This window comes from Macaca mulatta, chromosome 17, assembly GCF_049350105.2.
Source record: "Macaca mulatta isolate MMU2019108-1 chromosome 17, T2T-MMU8v2.0, whole genome shotgun sequence".
NCBI lineage: Eukaryota > Metazoa > Chordata > Mammalia > Primates > Cercopithecidae > Macaca > Macaca mulatta.
Genome location: NC_133422.1, coordinates 85,967,133 through 85,986,568, shown reverse-complemented (window position 1 = coordinate 85,986,568; position 19,436 = coordinate 85,967,133). Strand labels below are relative to the sequence as shown.

Below are 19,436 nucleotides of genomic sequence, written 5' to 3'. Positions count from 1 at the left end.
TTATACACAGGGACTCAAAATAAGTGTGGCCACCAATTTTAATTTTCCACATAGTCCTTTGGCATTAGGTGGCAAGTCAGATGATGTTTTTACTAACACCCTCCTTTTTGGTCCTTACAATAGAGATGGTAATTCCTAAAATGGCTATGTAAAGAGGGTGTCATGAAAATAACCTTAAAAATGAGTGCAAAAGTTGAAAAAAAAATGAATCCAGATTATGGGCTCATTCCACAAGAATGAATCAAACAGGGCTGATATTCTTTTCTAAATGCAGATGAGTGTTGGAACAGCATGCACGTTCTGAAAGGCTCAGACAACCTGAAGTTTCATTTTTTTGAGCCCTTCAAAGTTTTGGCTTTTCAGAGAAAGACTAAAGAGAGGAAATGACTCAGCATCATTGAAAAAAGGAATAGATCAAACTTGAACTCAAAAGTTCTATTTTCAGTTGAGGAAGTCTTGTTGCTAAAGCACAGATCTGTTCGCAACTTGAACACACTGAACAAGCCCCACTTCTTTTGCAACCTCTATTCTTACAACAGAATATGTGTAGATGTGTACCCCTTTATAATGCTCTTGTTTTGCATGCAATCAAATGGTTATGAAGTTTTTGTACAAGAATTTCCGTTTGAGGCTAACCTTTATTCCTGAAGTGTCATATATAGTTCCTCTTAAAATATTTATTGCTATTACTCTTGATTCCTTAATGTGAGGTTTGGTAGAGCAGTAACTGCCATCTCTTACCGTGTTGTTATCTTAGTTGCCAACTATACTTTTCTATTTTTTAGAGCACTTTTACATTCCCAACAAAATTGAGCAGAAAGTACAGAGTTCATATTTAACTCCCTGTCCCTGCAAATGCACAGCCTCCCCCACTGTCAAGGACCCTCACCAGATGGTACGTTTGTCACAATTGATGAACATATATTTATATTTCTTTATCACCCAAAGTCTATAATCTCCATTAGGGTTCACCCTTGGTGTTGTATGTTCTATGGGTTTTGACAAATGCATAACGCCATATAGTAACCATTAAAGTATCATACAGTATCACCTTAAATATTCTCTGTGCTTCACCTATGGATATATGTGTCTCTCCCTCTCCCTCCTCCCAGCCCCTGCCAGCTACTGCTCATCTTATTGTCTTCATACTTTTGCCTTTTCCAGAATGCCATCTAGCTGATATTATACAGTAGGTAGCCTTTTCAGAACAATTACACTTTTGGAAAACCCAAAGTATTTAGTTGCAAATCATAGAATTCATTTCTAAATTCATGGCTATTTTTAAGATTAAAAAATTAGTAACAATTGAAAATATAGTTATTTTAATATAAGATATAAATATATATGTGTTTCATGTAAAATAAAAATACATACGTATTCTTTGCACGATCGCTGCATCCAATGTCAGGAGCCATTTTCAGATCCTGAAAGAGGCAAACTATTGTCTTAACTGTATTCATATGTAGTTTCCAAATCTCCTTTTTCTGTATTCTTAGATAAGATACCTGCTAAGAAAAAAGACAAATAAGGCTAAAATATTTGAAAAAGAGAGATTTACTTTTTTCACTTTAAGATTCAGTTTTTCAATTTTTATCTACTTTTCTGTCAAGAAAGGAAATCCTGATTTCTACCAGGGTCATGACTTCTTAATATATTTCCTGCCTAACTAGAATTTAGAAGACTTGAAATTTTCAAAATGGATTGCTGGAGGCTTAATTTTTAATTACTTATTTTAGGTTAGCCGTCTTGTTCCTCCAAACTAAACCTCGAGTAGTTTGGTTTATGATTACCCTGGCAGCTGTGAAACAAGGTGACAAGGAGGTCTTGTTTTTGTTTTGTCAGAAGTAACTGTTATGGACCTTGCTAGGCTGTAGCGATTTCGTCCCTCTATATGGATGGTGTTAAAATCTCCTCATAAAGTGAAGTTTTAAAATCTCATAGTAAAAAAATCAATTTTCCTTTGAACTGCCAACCAAGTTTCCATGTCACATTTGTAAACGTCATTGTGGTGAAGTGAAAACTGCTTGAGAACTCCTAGAGAACTGTGGAAAGAAACACTTATGTGTGAGTTTTGCTAGCTGTCAATTCTTAAATATGGAAGCCTAAGACGAGAAAGTGATAATATTCAAAGAAGAGGAGGGATACTGAAGGAATAAAAGAGTGTGTTAAGCTTTGTTCCATGTGTTAATAATGTTAATACTTTTTAATTGTTATTAAAAATTTGGTAGTTGGCTCTTCTTTTTTTATCAATGAAATGTCAATTAATTTTGAGAATAATTTTCAACGCCGTGTGAGATAAAAAAAAAAAGTCACAAAACAGAGACATTATTACCTGAAGAGGAAGTGGTTTAGGAAACTTGTCAATCACAGTCATGACTAGGGAACCACTTTGGTCACCACTTCCGATCCTAACTAGCTGTTATCTGGAGAAGAACAGTTAGTGGCACCCAAGCTAGATGTCACATTCATGACAATTGCTTGCGGTAGGGATGAAGAAAATGGATTTAAGATATTTGTCTATGGAGTATGTTTTATTTTAAAAAATCAACTTTAAAAATTACTTGTAAAATATTCTAGTCATCAGCTGACCCTAACATGTTAATGTTCTTTAATGGAAAAAATATTCTTGATAAAGTTTGCATAAAACAAAGAGTGTCAAATGCTGTTGAAAAGTAAAGCAGATTTCTAATCTAAAATAAACCACCTTAGTTATATGATATACTGATAAGCGGACTGGTTGAAAGTTACAGAAGAATTAGATACGACATTAAAAACGTATGTCTTGACAAATGATAATTTGTTAGAATGCGGTCAAAAGTGAAGCATGCAGAGGTGCAGTCTAATAAAACTTAACTTTCAAATCAATTTTCTTTTTTTTCTTTTTTGAGACGGAGTCTCGCTCTGTCACACAGGCTGCACTGCAGTGGCGCCATCTTGGCTCACTGCAAGCTCCGCCCCCCGGGTTTACGTCATTTTCCTGCCTCAGCCTCGCGAGTAGCTGGGACTACAGGCACCTGCCACCACGCCTGGCTTATTTTTTGTATTTTTAGTAGAGACGGGGTTTCACCGTGGTCTTCATCTCCTGCCCTCGTGATCAGCCCGCCTCGGCCTCCCAAAGTGCTGGGATTACAGGCGTGAGCCACCGCGCCCGGCCGAAAATCAATTTTCAACAGATGTGAGTGCTCTCAAAATTCTCAATGTATGAGATATCTTGACAAGAATCATTACTTATTACAAATCCTGGCATAGTTCTGTTTCTTTTAAATGCAGCAGGGCGAAAATATGTAATCTTATCAGCTGCCTCCGGAACTCCGGCGGTATTGTTTTGTTTATGCAACATTCACTAGGACAGGGAGACCCTGAGGGAATGGGTGTTGGCAGGAATGAAAGTAAAGTAGGAACAGTTCTGCTTCTGCGAGCCAGGTGGAGAAGAGAGGGTTGGAAGTGAACACTACCAGAGAAGTAGTGTTGGAAGGGAGGTGGGTGTCAGAGATGCCAGAAAGGTTAAAGCCTGGAGTGCTACATGGCATAAATCTGTCCCTCCTTGGGACCCCCAAATCTCCAGTAGAAGTTTTGTTACACTTAATAGGCCTGATTTTTGTAGCTTTTGGGAGATAGGATAGAAGAGGGACCTTTGTTCTATATTTGGGATGACCCCAGGATGAAAATATAAAAATAGGCATGAGACACATGGCAGGGGTAAAAAATTCAACCTGAGGAAGAAAACCGTATCAGAAGAGATTATGAGAATTTAAGGCACACCTCCACCTTCTCCATTCCCAGGAATTTGAATATAATTAGGGAAGATGTTGAATTTCCACAATCCATGCATTTGAGTGTTTGAATTAATCTTATTTAGATTTTAAGTAGTGAGGAGACCAGGTGACATCATGATTACACAATAAAGTGTGATTCCGTCCATGATTGTGTTTGAAACTTCAGAAGAGGTCTTTTGCCCATGTTTTTAGCGGATTTTCTTTTTCATATTAACGTGTAGAAGTTCTTTATATATATGAATACTAATTCTTGGTCATATTTTTCTACTATATGGCTCTTTATTGCTTTTATAGTATCTTTTGATGAGCAAAAGTTTGAAGTTTTAATGAAGTTGTGTTTATTAATATTTTTCTTTATAGTTGGAACTTTCAGGGTCTTAAGAAATCTTTCCCAGTTCTGAAATCATGAAGATAAACTGTCTTCAACAACTAAGTCTTAGTCTTGAATCCATTTAAAGTTAATGTCTATGTATGATACAAAGTGTGGATGCAATTTTATTTTGTTTTACCTTTTTGCCATGGAAGTGATAATAATGAATATCTTTGTCATTAAGCTGCTTTATCTTAAAGTAAATGTTCTCAATGTTTTGCCATTAAGTGTGGCATTTATTTTAATGCTATTTTTATACATGTTCTTTTCAGGTTAGGAAATTTCTCTCTTGCCATTTTCTTTGTCTCCTTGCTTGGATTTTTTATGGGTGATGCTGAATTTCATCAGTCCCCTTTTTTTGTATCCATTGGGGTAATAACATAATTTTCCTTTTTTATTCTTTTAGAGTAGTAACTGATTTTAATACTTTATTATTATTAATTCAATCCTATATTTCTGAAATAATTCCAGCTGGGTCTTGACATATATACACTTTTAAACAATGCTGTGCTCAATTTGTTGAATTTGTGCTCATAAGTAAGTTTGATAAATACTGTTTTCCTTGTTTTTCCTTGGTATCACAGCTTGAGCGCGCCATCTCAAGCTTGAGAACTACATTCAAAATGTATTGAGGAGACTATTACTTTTCTATTCTCTGAAAACTTGTGTAGGATTGGAATTATCTGCTACAAAGCCATTTGGACCTAGTGTTCTCCTTTGGAGAAGATTTTTAACTGCTGATTTAATTTCTTTAATGGCTCTAAGACTACTAAACTTTTACCTGCTCTTTGAGTAAATTTTGGAATTTGTATTTTTAAAGGATATATCTATTTTTGACGACATTTTCAAGATATTTGACATTACTGTTGCCCCTAAAAACTTGTCGCCTTTTTAAAATCTCTGTAGCATGTACTGTAATGTCTCTTTTTTACTACAAGTATTTTTTATTTTGTGTCTTCTATTTGTCTTTCAATTGATCTAGCCAGAAGTCTTTCTGTATTATTAATCTGTCCAAAGGCTTAATTTTTGGCATTGTTGATTCTCTCTATTGTATGTTTTCACTTCTCATTGTTATGATTTTATTTTTAATATTTCTTTCCTCTTATTTTCTTTGTTTTTGGTTTTCTATTCTTTTTCTAAATTTCTGGGTTGCACACTAAACTTATTAATGTTGAATGTTTCTACTTCTCTAATGTAGGTATTTCATGATATATATTATACTCTATGCATCAATATATCTATGGCAAGTATTTTTTGTTGTGTTGTGTTGTGTGTGTGTTTCTTTCATTTTTAGTTTATTTATTTATTTATTTATTTATTTATTTATTTATTTATTTTGAGACGGAGTCTCACTCTGTTGCCCAGGCTGGAGTGCAGTGGCCTGATCTGGGCTCACTGCAAGCTCCACCTCCCGGGTTCACGCCATTCTCCTGCTTCAGCCTCGTGAGTAGCTAGGACTACAGGCGCCCGCCACCTTGCCCAGCTAATTTTTTGTAGTTTTAGTAGAGACAGGGTTTCCCTGTGTTAGCCAGGAAGGTCTTGATCTCCTGACCTTGTGATCCACCTGTCTCGGCCTCCCAAAGTGCTGGGATTTACAGGCGTGAGCCACCGCGCCCGGCCGTCTTTTTTTTCCTTTTACTTTTTTCTCCTCAACTTGTTTAGAAGCTATGTGTTCCGCGTCTATTCTTCTAGAAGTATCAAAACGTTTACCTTCATCCTGAAAATTACAAGAACCTTAAAATGCTTTAACTTTGATCTTACTTCCTTTCTAATTTACATATGGTGGTACCTGATATTTTAATTCTGCTGATCTTTAAAGACAGAAATTAAATGTTACTATTTTATTCAATCAATATTGTTGAGATTTAATAAAAAATTTAACGATATCTCTGCTTATGATCCCTTCTCATACTCAGACCTCCTCCCTGGTATTATCTTTATTCTGCCTAAAATACATCCTCAGACTTTCCATTATTAAGGATTTGGGATGACAAAATGATTTTTCGTTTGTTTCTTTCTCAAGGATTTGGGATGACAAAATGATTTTTAGTTTGTTTCTTTCTCAGTTTTTGTTACAGAGATTCAGTTTTACTTCATTTACTCAAAAGAAGGAAGTAGTTAAAAAGACAGGCTGTGGGACTGAGGGAGGGAGAAAAGTTAATTCATCTTAAAAGGTAGAGAGTTTCTGTTTGGGATGATGAAAAAGTTGTGGAAATTGATAGGAGTAATGGTTGTACAATGTTGTGAATGCACTTAATGTCACTGAATTGTATACTTGAAAATGATTAGAATGGTAAGTTTTATGTTACTGTGTTTACACACAGACTCGCACACACACACGCATGCACGCACAGGTTCTGTGGGTGCATGTATAAATGTACCCGTATTCAAATCGCCCATCTTTTGCTAACAGTGATTTTCAGGCAAGTAAATTAACCCTGCTCTGCCTTTCTTCTTGTATCTGTCGAACGGAACTGTACATGAGGTAGACTGCCTACCTCAGGGTTTTTATGAGGACTCAATGAGGTGCTATATGTAAAATGATTAAAACAAGGCCAGTTTATATTCACTATTCAGTAAGCATTAGCTATTATTATTGTTCCTTGTTCCTTATATGCAGAGATCACTAGGCAGTGATAAGAAAGACAACACAGGCCTAGGGAGGCCATGGAATTCACTCCAAGCTTAAACCCAAGCTGAAAAACGTCTATGCTGCTTCCCCTGAAATCATGGCTGCATACCCAATGATCTCACACAATTCAGGCTTATTCCCACTCACCTTTTCTGGGATGTGAACCTGTGACTTTAATTTCATCATTTAAAAACCAAGTTTCAGCTTAATAATTTAGTGTTTAAGATGGTTTATGAAACAAAAGTCATCATCCTGTGAGGGTAACTGTCGTACCATTTCATGTTAGTGTTAGAATACTTGAGTACTTGTCAGAGAACAAATCTTTGGCTACCTTTCAATTCTTGTAATAGTCTGAAGGTGCTTGTGAGTAGGATGATTTTTGGCTGTTTTACGTATTTGTTTGTAGTTCTGAACAAAGATATCTGTTTAACCTGGATGTGAAGGCCTGGTCTATTTTCATTCTTTAAAATTGTTTTTTTTCCTTTCTTGTTTTGATGTCTTGAAAAAAATAAAATTAAAGATACCATTGTAGTTTATGAAGAAAAATAATAGGAAGTAACACAATATAAACATGTTTAATTTCTTAATCTGCAGATTTTATTGGGCATACAGTATATATTTTTGAATACAGTTAGGAAATTGCTAAAGATTTAATCAATATGAAAGAATTAATGTTATCTCCATTCTTGTAAGAGACATATTCAACTGCAGTCATTAAGATTGCTAACCTTATTTATCAGGCAGTCCAAGTATCTTTTAAAGGTACATAGAATGTTTAGAATACTTATACATGCATAGACTGGAAAGAGTTTATATTGAAATTTACCCAATTGTTTGGTTTGGAAAAAAATGTAAACCTCTGTAATCACATTTGCAATATGAAAATTATTAGTGAAGACAGAAAGTATCTAACTGACTGAGAACTCATCAACAGAGAAAAAGCTTCTTTCAGGCACCCATGGGATATCAGAGCTCTGCAGCCCCTTGACGCTGAGGGTCCCTCAGAGGCACAGCCACTTCAAAGGCTCCCTTCTTCCCAGCTGGCTCTCCACTTCCTGTGAATTCCGCTAGGAATATTTCACCAAGCTGGAAGATAAAAATACCTTTCAGGGTCAAAATCTCACAATCTTTAATAATAAGATGTTTTAATTGGCTTTTCTGCTTTTGTTTTTTAAACAGGGCAGCATAGCCTAATAACTCAGAGCTAGCGTATCTTTTGGTGGTCAAATGTAAGAAATCCACGAATTCCAACTTTTTAATATTATAAATAGAGCAAGATCTGGTGGCCGTTGATTTTCGAACCAATTAAAGTTACGCCACAAAAAACAGTGATGACTACTGTACACTACTGGTTTTATGTAATATTTTAAGTGCAAATTAAATTAAATCTCTCTAGGAGATATTTCATATTCGTTGTTTATTTGTAGTTTTTGTTTGTTTTGAGGCACATGGGACCTGGAAGAATAACTCACTGTAGAAATCAGCATCTTCAAAGATGAAGGATTGAATTTTAAATCCCCAAACTGATGAATCATAGGGCTGCAAGGGATCATGTTTTGTATTTTTATTGTTATTTTGCCTTTTAGAAGGATGTATGTTATGTAGTCAAATAAGGTTATAGTCCGTATTGAAAGTTTCTCCAAAGAAATAAATGTAATATACAATTCACTTTTTCCAATAGTAGACAGAGCTATTTGCCCTACGGAAGTAGAGAAATCTAAGTTAACAGTTTACTTTCGCCTCGCTTTTAAATGTAATGTCTTCTGTCTTTTATTGTTCAGAAGTTTGCTGTCAGTCTATTGTTGATCCCTTGTAAATAATCTGTCTTTTTTTTTTTCTGGTTTCTTTAAATACCTTCTCTATGACTGTAACTCTACAGTTTCAATATTTATCTATCTATCTATCTATCTATCTATCTATCTATCTATCTATCTATCTATACAGTTTCAATATTATTTGTCTGTCTCTCTCTCTCTCATCTACCTGTCTACCTATGTATCTATTTATCTATCATCCATCTATTATCTACCCACCCATCTATTAATCTTGAGAAGATCTTTTGCTTTTCGACTCATGAATGACAGCCTGAATACATTATCAATTAGTAACATTCACAGCCATTATATTTTTGAGTAATATTTCTACATTCCCTCTGTTACCACTATCCAGAACTCCAAAGAGCTGTATATTTGAACATCTGATTTTGTTTTCTTTGATGCTTAAATTGTCTTTTATTTTCCTAATTCCTTATCTCTCTTTGATACATTTTAGGTATTTTCCTTATCTTTCAATTTGTCAATTGTGCCTTACATTTTGTTTTATCTCCTATGTCATCTGCCTATTAAGATTTAATTTCTATGATTATATTTTTTACTGTTACAAGTTTGAATTGTTCTTTCTCAAAGCTAGCCAGTCTTTTTCCATTATGTCTTGTTCTTTTTAGAAGTTGATTTCTCTTTCAATAATTTTAAACATGCTCATTTCCAAAGGGTTTATCAGAGTCTTTTATAATATGAAGTTTGTGGGATTCTAATCCTTTTGGCTGTCCCTGCTAATCATTGCTCATATGGAATATTTAAAAGTAACTTTAAACATATTTTTGGCATTGCAATTTTAGGGTACTTGTAGGTATGTAGTGAGCTTAGGTGGAATTCGTGGCCCTCCAAGGCAGATTTGCTTTTGCTTCTACCAGATACCCTACAAGCTATCAATGCTCGGAATAGTTTTGCTATTGTTGCTAATACCTTGGCTTGGGAGTTCCTAGACAAACTAGTAGAAGAATTCTGAACCCCGAACCCACACTAGGTGCTGGTCAGTTGTTTTTGATTTTCAGGGGAGATTCTCTTTTTTTTTTTTTTTCCTACCTAAGCCCATGGCAGAGACATAGCTTCCTTGTTATTTTGTATGTGAGTATATTTTTGCATCAGTCTACTTGTCATCGATAGTGAAATATTTTGAGGTTCCAGATTTCGGTAGGGGTTTGAGTTCTAACTTCCTCCTCCTGTTTGGGCCCAAGGCCTCATTTCTTGTCACTTATGGTGTTTAAACCCAGGCTGTAAGTTTATGGAAGCTGACCACATCTATCATCCACGGTAAGGACAGCTGCCAGTATATTCGCATACTACTTTAGTTTTTCAACTCTCTTTTGTTTCTGACTCCTGAGTACTTTCTGTTCTTGGACTTTCAACTGTGGATTTAGGTGGATTTTATCCAGCATTTCTGGGTGTTTGCATCTGGATCATTTTTAGTTTATCATTTTCCACCATCTTGTAAGAATATGTCATACAGCTAGTAAATGCTGCTCCCCTGAAAAGCCAGTTGATGCTTTAAAATGACCTCTTCCTAAGCAAAATGCCGTTTTTCTTCTTGGCTTCTCTTTGAAGTGAGTATAGTTGTAGTTATAATGTGTTGAATTATTACCATATATTTATGCTTCAATTATATTATTTAATGCTCACATAAAAACCTGACAGGTTGGGTATATATGCATTTTATAAGTGAGGATATTGAGACTCAGAGAGGTTAAATGACTTGACCAAGGTCACATAGTAGAAGAATATCACAGGCACGATGTCAGTGGAGGTCTACTCAATGCAAAAACTTTGCTTATAAGCCTTTACAGGTTCAGTATCGCTTATCCCAAATGCTTGGGACCAGAAGTGTTTCAGATTTCAGGTTTTTTGGGGGTATTTTAGAATGTGCACATATACATAATGAGAAATCTTGGCGATGGGACCCAAGTCTAAACACAAAATTTATTTGTGTTTCATATACATCTTATATACATAGCCTGAAGGTAATTTTACACAAGATTTGCAATAATTTTGTGCATGAAACAAAATTTTGACTGCAACCCATCATATGAGGTCAGGTATGAAATTTTCCGCTCGTGATGCTGTGTTTACCGAAAATAGTTTTGGGATTTTGGAACATTTTGGATTTCAGATTTTCAGACTAGGGATGTTCAACTTGTGTCTCTGTGGTCCACAGAGATAATTAGTTTCAAGAGATACTATTTGATATGAATTATCTGGTATGCTCCTTATAAAAAGTTTTATTGCCATTAATATTTGGCTTTAGAATATGCTATTTATATGTATATATTCACATGCACACATGGAATTTTTTAATTTAAATAATGATCCCTTCCCATTAATGTTTGACTTTAGAATGCATTTTATGATTTAACAAATTTTCTCCCTGTTTCCCAGCCAGACATTAAAATTAATCAGAGCCTATTTATCACTAATGAAAATTCACAGAGTGCCTTATAAATATATTCTTTCATTTAGCTATGTGACAAGGCAATGCTAGCAGTGATTGAATGGCAAAATTGTCTATAGGATAATACCTACAGTTTTCAGCTTGTCCCATGAAACCTTTGTGAACTATTCCCGTCTTGTTACTACTCACCCTCCCAAACATTGTCCTATGCTTTTGAAGTAAGAGGTGAAGTAGGAAGTGACCCACGGAATGCTCCTTCTCATTCTAATTCAGTAACTGGATGGGTTGGGGCAGTTGCTAAGACAGAGAATGTTGGAGGTGAGGATCCGGTTTGGGGATTGGAGGAGAAAACAAATAAGCATTGAGTCTAATAAGTTTTAGCTCTGGTGGGACATCCAAGTGAAGATGTCTAGGAGGCAGTTTGGTTCTGGAAAAAAGGGGAGAGAACTTTGGCCTCCATATTCCCAATTACAGTGAATTTTCTGGGCAGCAGGGGCTGAATTTATATTTTACAATGCCCAACACAGTGCCTTGCTCAACAGGTGCTCTCTGTCTAGCATCTGAGTCCGTGAAGTTATTTGGCTACATTATCTCCATGCATTTCCAGAACACTCTGTTTACCTAAGCCTTAGCCCTTTCCACACTACATGCCTCAGATACTATCACACTGTTTTGAAACCTTCTGCTTAATTTGTGTTCTCCCCACTGGACTATAAGCTTTTGGAGAGCAGGGACAGCTCTCTTGTTTATTATCACAAATGGTACCTGGTGCTAAATACATACTCGTGGACTAAATGAGTAGGTGCTGACTAATTATAGTTCTAATTCAATACGAAAGCACAGCAGGTAAGGAAGGAAGCCAGGGAATTGTTATGTGGGAATGAATAGTAAAAATGAGGGCATTCTCTTTGGGCTAGGTCAGAAGAAAAGTGCCATGAAAGATAAGCCTCATGAAATGTACTTGTTTGGAATTATTGCTTAGTTTTTAACTCGGAAATAAACTGGAGTTAAGCTCACTTGTTTCTGATCTTATTACACTTTGGTGTTCTGTACACTCCAGTTCCTTATTCATTTTTCACAAGTTAGAAGGGTTATTTGGAATTATACAAAGAGGTCTTCCATTGCTATGAAAGGAATGTGTGTTGGTAACTTCCACTAACATTTGTCAAAGTTTATATGTCCTTAACTCAATGTAAACAAAATGCCTCAAATTTCTGTCTCTTACAACCTTTGTTTATCATTAATAATTTTCCTATTTAAATGACACAAAAATGTACATGCTTTAAAACTATATTAGTTGTTTAAAAATGTCAAGAAAGGTAAAGTTTATGTAGTCTGCCACCTGCTTAATGCCTGTAAAATCATTCCTGCTGGAGATACTGAATTGTTTTCCATTATATTAACATTGCATGAATAAAAATCTAAGCCTTTTAAATCACAAGTTTCATAAGGTGTTGATTGGCCTGGAGCAGGATAAATTCAGACAAATATTTATGGTGCCAAGAGTTGTGTGTATAAATATTCTTCCTCGAAAATGTTTCCAGTGTACTGTTAAACTGCCAAGGTGATATAATTTAACAGGTAAAGCAGTGAATAGAGAGCCAGGGGTCACTGAGTTTGAATTCTTTCTTCATTCCTACTTTAATATTTGATCCTGAACCATTTGGACCTTACCAAAGTCAAATTTCTACTTTGTGAAATGAGGACAAATTAATCGTTCAGTTGCTGGGGCATGAGGATAGGGTCCGTGGTTAAAGACACTTTAAAAATATACAATTACTATTAGAATGTAGATAGTCACAGCATTGCTTTAATAGTTCATTCAGGCTGGTATAACAAGGGCATTAAACCAAATCATGACTTAATCACCTCCCAGAGGCTCCACTTCTTAAGACCATCACCTTGGCAGTGAGGATTTCAACATATGAGTCTTGAGAAGACATAAACATCAGACCATAGCAATTGTCAGGTATGAGGGAATTGGTTTGCATTTATTAATAATCTTCACAAAGCATCATCAAATTAATTTGCAGTGACACTTGTTACTATTTACTGACTGCTTGCTGTTACTCAGACACTGCCCTAAGTGCTCTATGTACCCCATTTGCTCCTTGTAACAAGGAGTTAATAATACCTTTGAGGCGGGTATTATTCCAATATCAGTGAGAGTAATATTAAAGGAGGTGAATGAACTCAACATCACCCAGCTTGAAGATGGCAGAATCACGTTCAAACCCACGTGATTCTAAAGCCAGAAGTCTGCGTTTTTGTACTCCATGCTATGATGTCTCCATGCTTTGCAAATGAGGTATCTGAGGCTTAGAAAGGTCAAGCAGTTTGGTGAAGCTCACAAGCTAACATACTGGACTGAGATGAAAGCCCTGATGTGTCTGACAAGGGAGGTCTAGCTATTTCTAGTATTGCTTCTCTAATATTATTAATGTGCTTGATATCTTTTGCACCACTTCTCTCTCTTGGATTACCAAGATAATTAGAGTCAGTGTTCTGCTGAATGCCTTGACCTCCCTAATCTCAGAAGCCCAGTCTTGCTAATGAATTCTACTTTGGGGGATATGAAGGGTGGATTATGCATCAAAGGTGGAATCAGCTGCATTTAAACCTTTCAGAATTCAGTTCCTTATTGTTTAAATGAGGGGTTAGGATGGTAGAATCTATGGGTTTTTACCTCTATTATAGTTTAGCGTCTTTGAGTGCAATGAACAAATGTGGTCCATCTACTGAGGCCCTGGTGCCTAACTTTGTAGATATACCAAAAATATTCATCAGCTTTAATGAAGTTGCATTAAATTCCTTGATTTTAAGACTAGGTAAAACAAAATTTCCACTCTATTTCATTGCTTTTTAAAATGGCAAATATGTTATTTTCTTTACCAGATGAAAGGAATTAAATATAGTGGCCAAACGATGTACTTAAATTGTTTATTACATCTTTGTTCGTTAGACAGAACATGTGAGATGGTGGCATGATCAAACTACTTAGGTAGATCCATTTAGAATAATTCATTTGCTTAATTGAGATGAAGCTGCCAAACCAGTCGTGCTGTCTTGCTAAGACTGTTGAGCAGAACGTACACTGTGGAGAAGAACATTCACAGAGAGTGTAAAATGGTTAAACACTAAAGCCCCAGGTAGTTGCAGCCGTGGGATATATTGATTAGGGACATGAAAGTAGTGTCAGAGAGTCCAAGGATTTCAACATAGATGGGCGTATTTTCAACACGACTGCTCTCTTAAGATAGTCATAGAGCATGATTGCTTCTAACTTAATAGCATTTACACTAACACGATTTCACGTGGGTAGAGGAAGAATGGAAAGTTTCTTCAGCATTAAGTTCCATGTTTCTAGGAATGTCCAATGCCAGCAGCAGCAATAGTTACATCTGAGTTCCAGCCACTTGTTGCCACAATACAGGACCCTTCCAGTTGGTCCCGTGGTGTCGTTAGTAGGTCGAATAGTGCTGTCTAAATATGTGCATGCTCTGATCTTTGAAACCTGTGAATGTGCTACCATGCAGGGCAAAAGGGACTTAGCAGATGTCATTGTTTCCAGACCTTGAGATGGGGGAGATTATCTTAAGTTATCTTTGTGTGTCCAGTGCAATCATATGAATCTTTAAAAGCAAAAAATCTTTTCTGGTTTTTCTGGTGGCCAGAGAGATGTGATGAGAGGACTCAACCCATTGTCGCTGGCTTTGAAAATAGATTAAAGAGGCCACAAACCAAGAAATGCAGGTGGCCCCTAGCAGATGGAAAAGGGAAGAAAACAGGATTTTATCCTCCCTAGAGTGCAGAAAGAAGTGCAGTTCCTTTGATTTTAGCCTGATGAAACTTGTGTTGTACTAATGATCTATAAAACTATAAAATCATAATAAACTTCTGTTTAAGTGGTTATATTTGTGGTAATTTGTTAGTGAAGCAATAGAAAACTAATACAGTGTCATTGTACATATTTCCTGAATCACAGCAATGAGATTCAATAAGAACTACCTTTCGAAGGGTGTGTTAGGTATGGTATTAAGCTATATGTGTGTGTGTGTGTATATAATTATCATGCAACAACCACCCCCTAAGAATCTATATTATTGTCTCCATTTCATAGATGCAAGAACTTACATAAGTTCTTTTTTTAAAGAACTTAAAATAACTTACATAAATCACCTAAGTAACTTACATAAATCACATATCTAGTAAGCGATGCAATAGTTATTTGAAACCAGGTCAATCTGGAGTCAAAACCCATAGTGGGTCTACACTACCCTTCATATACAAAATGTTAGGATTATTTTTCTTTATCAGAAGGTATTTAAAAGCAATCACATTCATGTAAAATAGACTTTGTTACGTCAGATCTTTAGTTACCTTAGATGTCAAGTCGTTTTCTCCAGAAGAGTGCCTGCTATATTATAGGCATTCAACATGTGGTAATAGAATGAATGATCAGTGCTGTTTAATAGACATGTGTGATATAGGTATATGTTATTATGTTTATTGTATTCTGTGTACATATTATATTACACCACACCTGTATATGTATAGGTATCAGCTTTTTTTTTTTTCTTTGTAAAAACGGCAGAGAGATGTTACTTTTGCCACTGAAAAATCAGAGATTCTAATAGGTTTCTTCTACATCTATAACATTTGAAGTTATAATTACATATTATTTTTAAGAAGTTATTTAGGCCAGGGGTGGTGGCTCATGCCTGTGATCGCAGCACTTTGGGAGGCCGAGGCAGGCAGATCACTTGAGGTCAGGAGTTCGAGACCAGGTTGGCCAACACAGCGCAACCCTGTCTCTACTAAAAATGCAAAAAAAAAAAAAAAAAAAAAAAAAAAAATTAGCCAGGCGTGGTGGTGCACGCCTGTATCCCAGCTATTCAGGTGACTGAGATACCAGAAACGCTCGAACCCGGGAGGCGGAGGTTGCACTGAGCTGAGATCGCAACAATGCCCTCCAGCCTGCGTGACAGAGCGAGGCTCTGTCTCAGAAAGAAAGAAAAAAGAAAAAAATGTGATTTGGAGGTCATGTGTGGTTTATTTTCATAATTAACATCAGTAATGAGAGTATATTTAATAAGGTAAAGAGACTAAAGTGGAGGGAATCTTTATGAATTTAGATATTAATGTTATTTTTCATTAGAATACTTTTAAAAGATTACAAACAATGCAAGGGAAGTTAAATGACCTTTGCTTTTTCAGGCCAAGGATTTCATTTTCTTTTTAAAATTGCCAGTAAAATTAGAAAGGTAACAGCGTCTAATTCAACGATATTCATTTTATTTGAAAGTGTACACTAACAGCACAAACTTACCAATAGTGCAACCTGACTTACTGGTTAACTTTCATTGTATGTTAGTCCACCTTTAAATGATTACTACATGCCTTAAGGAAGAATCTTAATACTACAGAAACTTCACTTTTATAAGGACATCAATTACAACTAAATTGGTAAAGAGGATTGTTAATTAAGAAGCAATTCTTCACATAACCTTTCTTAAAATAACCTTTCATTGTACATTTCCTTCTAACTATTTTGTAACAATTTCAGTGAAGACTCCTAAAGGAAAATAGGGATTCATTTTATTAATTAGAAAAGTAATTCCTATCATTTTACTAAAATGACAAATGTTAATATTTGACAACAAAATAATCATGAGAAATTGGGAATGCTATTTTGCATTTAGTAGAAATGTATTGAGTAGCTAGGAGCAGGATACTTAACCAGGCACTAAAGTAATTTTTAAAATACTTACTTTTGTATCCTCTAACCTACATCTCCTTATTTCTTCCCCCTCTCCCTCCCATCCCTGTTTTGTTCTTTCTCTTATGTTTGAATTTTTGTTTTAGAGTCTACATATAAGTGAGATCATGAAATATTTGTCATCTGTCTGCATAATGTCCTTCAGCCTCATACATGTGGCAAATGGCAAGATCTTGTTCTTTTTAGGGCTGAATAATATTCCATTTTATGTCTACCACAGTTTCTTTATCCATTCATTTGTTGACAGATACAGAGGTCATTTACATATCTTGGCTGTGTAGCTAATGCTGCAATGAACATGAGTATGCAGATATGTTTATGTGCTAGTGACTTTATTGCCTTTGGGTATATACCCAGAAGATGGATTGCTGGGTCATATGGTAGTTCTATTTCTAATTTCTTTAGAAATCTCCATACTGTTTTCCTTAATGGCTGTAGCAACCTAAATTCTCATCAGCGGTAGACAGGAGTTCCCTTGTCTTTACATCCTTGCTGACATTTGATGTCTTTTGTCTTTTTGTTATCAGCCATCCTAACGGGAGGTGAGATGGTATCTCATAGTGGTTTTGATTTGTGTTTCCCTTTTATTAATGCAAAGCATATCTTCTCATACCTGTTGGCCATTTTTATGTATTCTTTGTAGAAATATCTAGTCAGGTCTGTTTCCCATTTTTTAACTGGGTTGTTTTTTCACGATTGAGTTCTCTGTAGTCTAGAGATCTAATGTTGTAACACAAAGACCATGGGCAGTAAATTTGTACTGTATGTGAGATTCATGCTAAATTAGTAGATTATAGCTGCTATTGCCACCAACACACACATACACACAATATGTAACTGTGTGAGGTTATAGATATGTTAATTTGTTTCACTATAGTAACCTTTTCAGTATCTCTGTATCCCATAACATAATGTTGTAGACTTTAAATATAAACAATGAAACAAAAACTATGACCATTCCGCATTGAAAGCAGAAACTTTAACAAGTATTTGTACATCCACATTCATAGCCACATTCTTAATAATAGCCAAGAAAGAACTCATGTGTTTATCAATGTTTAAAAGGATAAACAAAATGTGGTGTGTGTGTATATGTAATTTTTATACACACACGCACACACACACACAAAATGGAATGCTATTCAGCCTTAAAAAGGAAGAGAATTCGGCGGGTGCGGTGGCTCAAGCCTGTAATCCCAGCACTTTGGGAGCGGCTGAGATGGGCAGATCATGAGGTCAGGAGATCGAGACCATCCTGGCTAACATGGTGAAACCCTGTCTCTACTAAAAAATACAAAAAACTAGCCAGGCGAGGTGGCGGGCGCCTGTAGTCCCAGCTACTCGGGAGGCTGAGGCAGGAGAATGGCGTAAACCCGGGAGGCGGAGCTTGCAGTGAGCTGAGATCCGGCCACTGCACTCCAGCCTGGGCAACAGAGCGAGACTCCATCCCCCACCCCCCCAAAAAAAAGGAAGGAGAATTCTGACATGTACTAAAACATGAATGAACTTTGAAGACATTATGCTAGCTGTCATAAATGAGTCATACATGGACAAATATTGTATGAGCCAACTTACATGAGGTAACTAAAGTAGTCAAATTCATAGAGATAGAAAAGAGAATGGTAGTTGTCAGTAGCTGGGAGGAGGGAGAATGAAAAGTTAGTGTTTAGTGGTTACAGAGTTTCAGTTTGGGAAGATGAAAATCTTCTGGAGATGAATGGTTACGATGTTGCTGAACAACGTGAATATGCTAATACCACAAAACTCTACACTTTCAAAGAGTTCAGATGGGATTTTGTATTATGTACACTTTACCAGCATAAAATACTTTTCAGTCATTCACAAAATCTTAGTTGTGAGATTAACATGCTGATTTATTGAAAGTCTGTAACACTGTTATTAATATACATAAATTATATTTGTATATTTTAATAATATAGAATTACACATAACTTTTAAAATTATATATTCTATAATGTATTGGTGCCTAAATAATAAGCAATGTGAAATTCTTCACATTGAAGACCAAAGGTATGAAACGTGTGTTTTATATGAAAACAGTCTGGATTGTGGCATATATCAAATATCTTGATTCACCAATTCAAACATTTTGTAATGACTAAATAGTTACAGCCATGGAAGTAGGGGTGGATTTTGTCAGAAGAGTAAAAAATAGGGAACATTTCAGATGGTAATATTCATGGTAATTTGGAGAATTCAAATCAGAAGTCAATCATGGAACCCAATCAGATCCATGGAGTACCAGTACCCAGAGGGCAATCATCAAAATTGAAATGAGACTTGGGGCACAGGGAGAGAGATTTGAACCACATGAGTTCAGGAAGCACTTCCTCATACCAGTGGCCAGGAAGGAGTGGTTTAGAAGGAGACAAGAAGAGCAGAATTGAAGCCCATGAAAAAGCAAATGTCTTGGCAACTAGTAGTTAATTACATTTGCTTTCGCCTCTTCCCCTCCTGAGGGACAATTACTTCTGTGCATTTTCAGGGAATCCCCTTCCATGTGAGAGAGGAATTCTCATCACCTGCTTTGGGATGTTGCTTCCTAATTATCCTTTGCCATCTTTCTCCCTAGTCTGTCTTTACACCCTTCTCTTGATTATGATGAAGTCAAATTTATCCAGAAAAATGCTTCCC

At 35.9% G+C, this 19,436-nt stretch overlaps 1 long non-coding RNA gene across 1 annotated transcript in view; it reads left to right on the top strand.

Moving 5' to 3' along the window:
* Positions 1–3,399: 3,399 nt before the first annotated feature.
* The window catches only part of LOC106994325 (uncharacterized), an 85,209-nt gene continuing 69,172 nt past the window's right edge, over positions 3,400–19,436 (top strand). The window contains exon 1 of the long non-coding RNA XR_001440871.2: positions 3,400–3,479. This is a non-coding gene — a long non-coding RNA (uncharacterized LOC106994325). The remainder of the gene's footprint in view (positions 3,480–19,436) is intronic.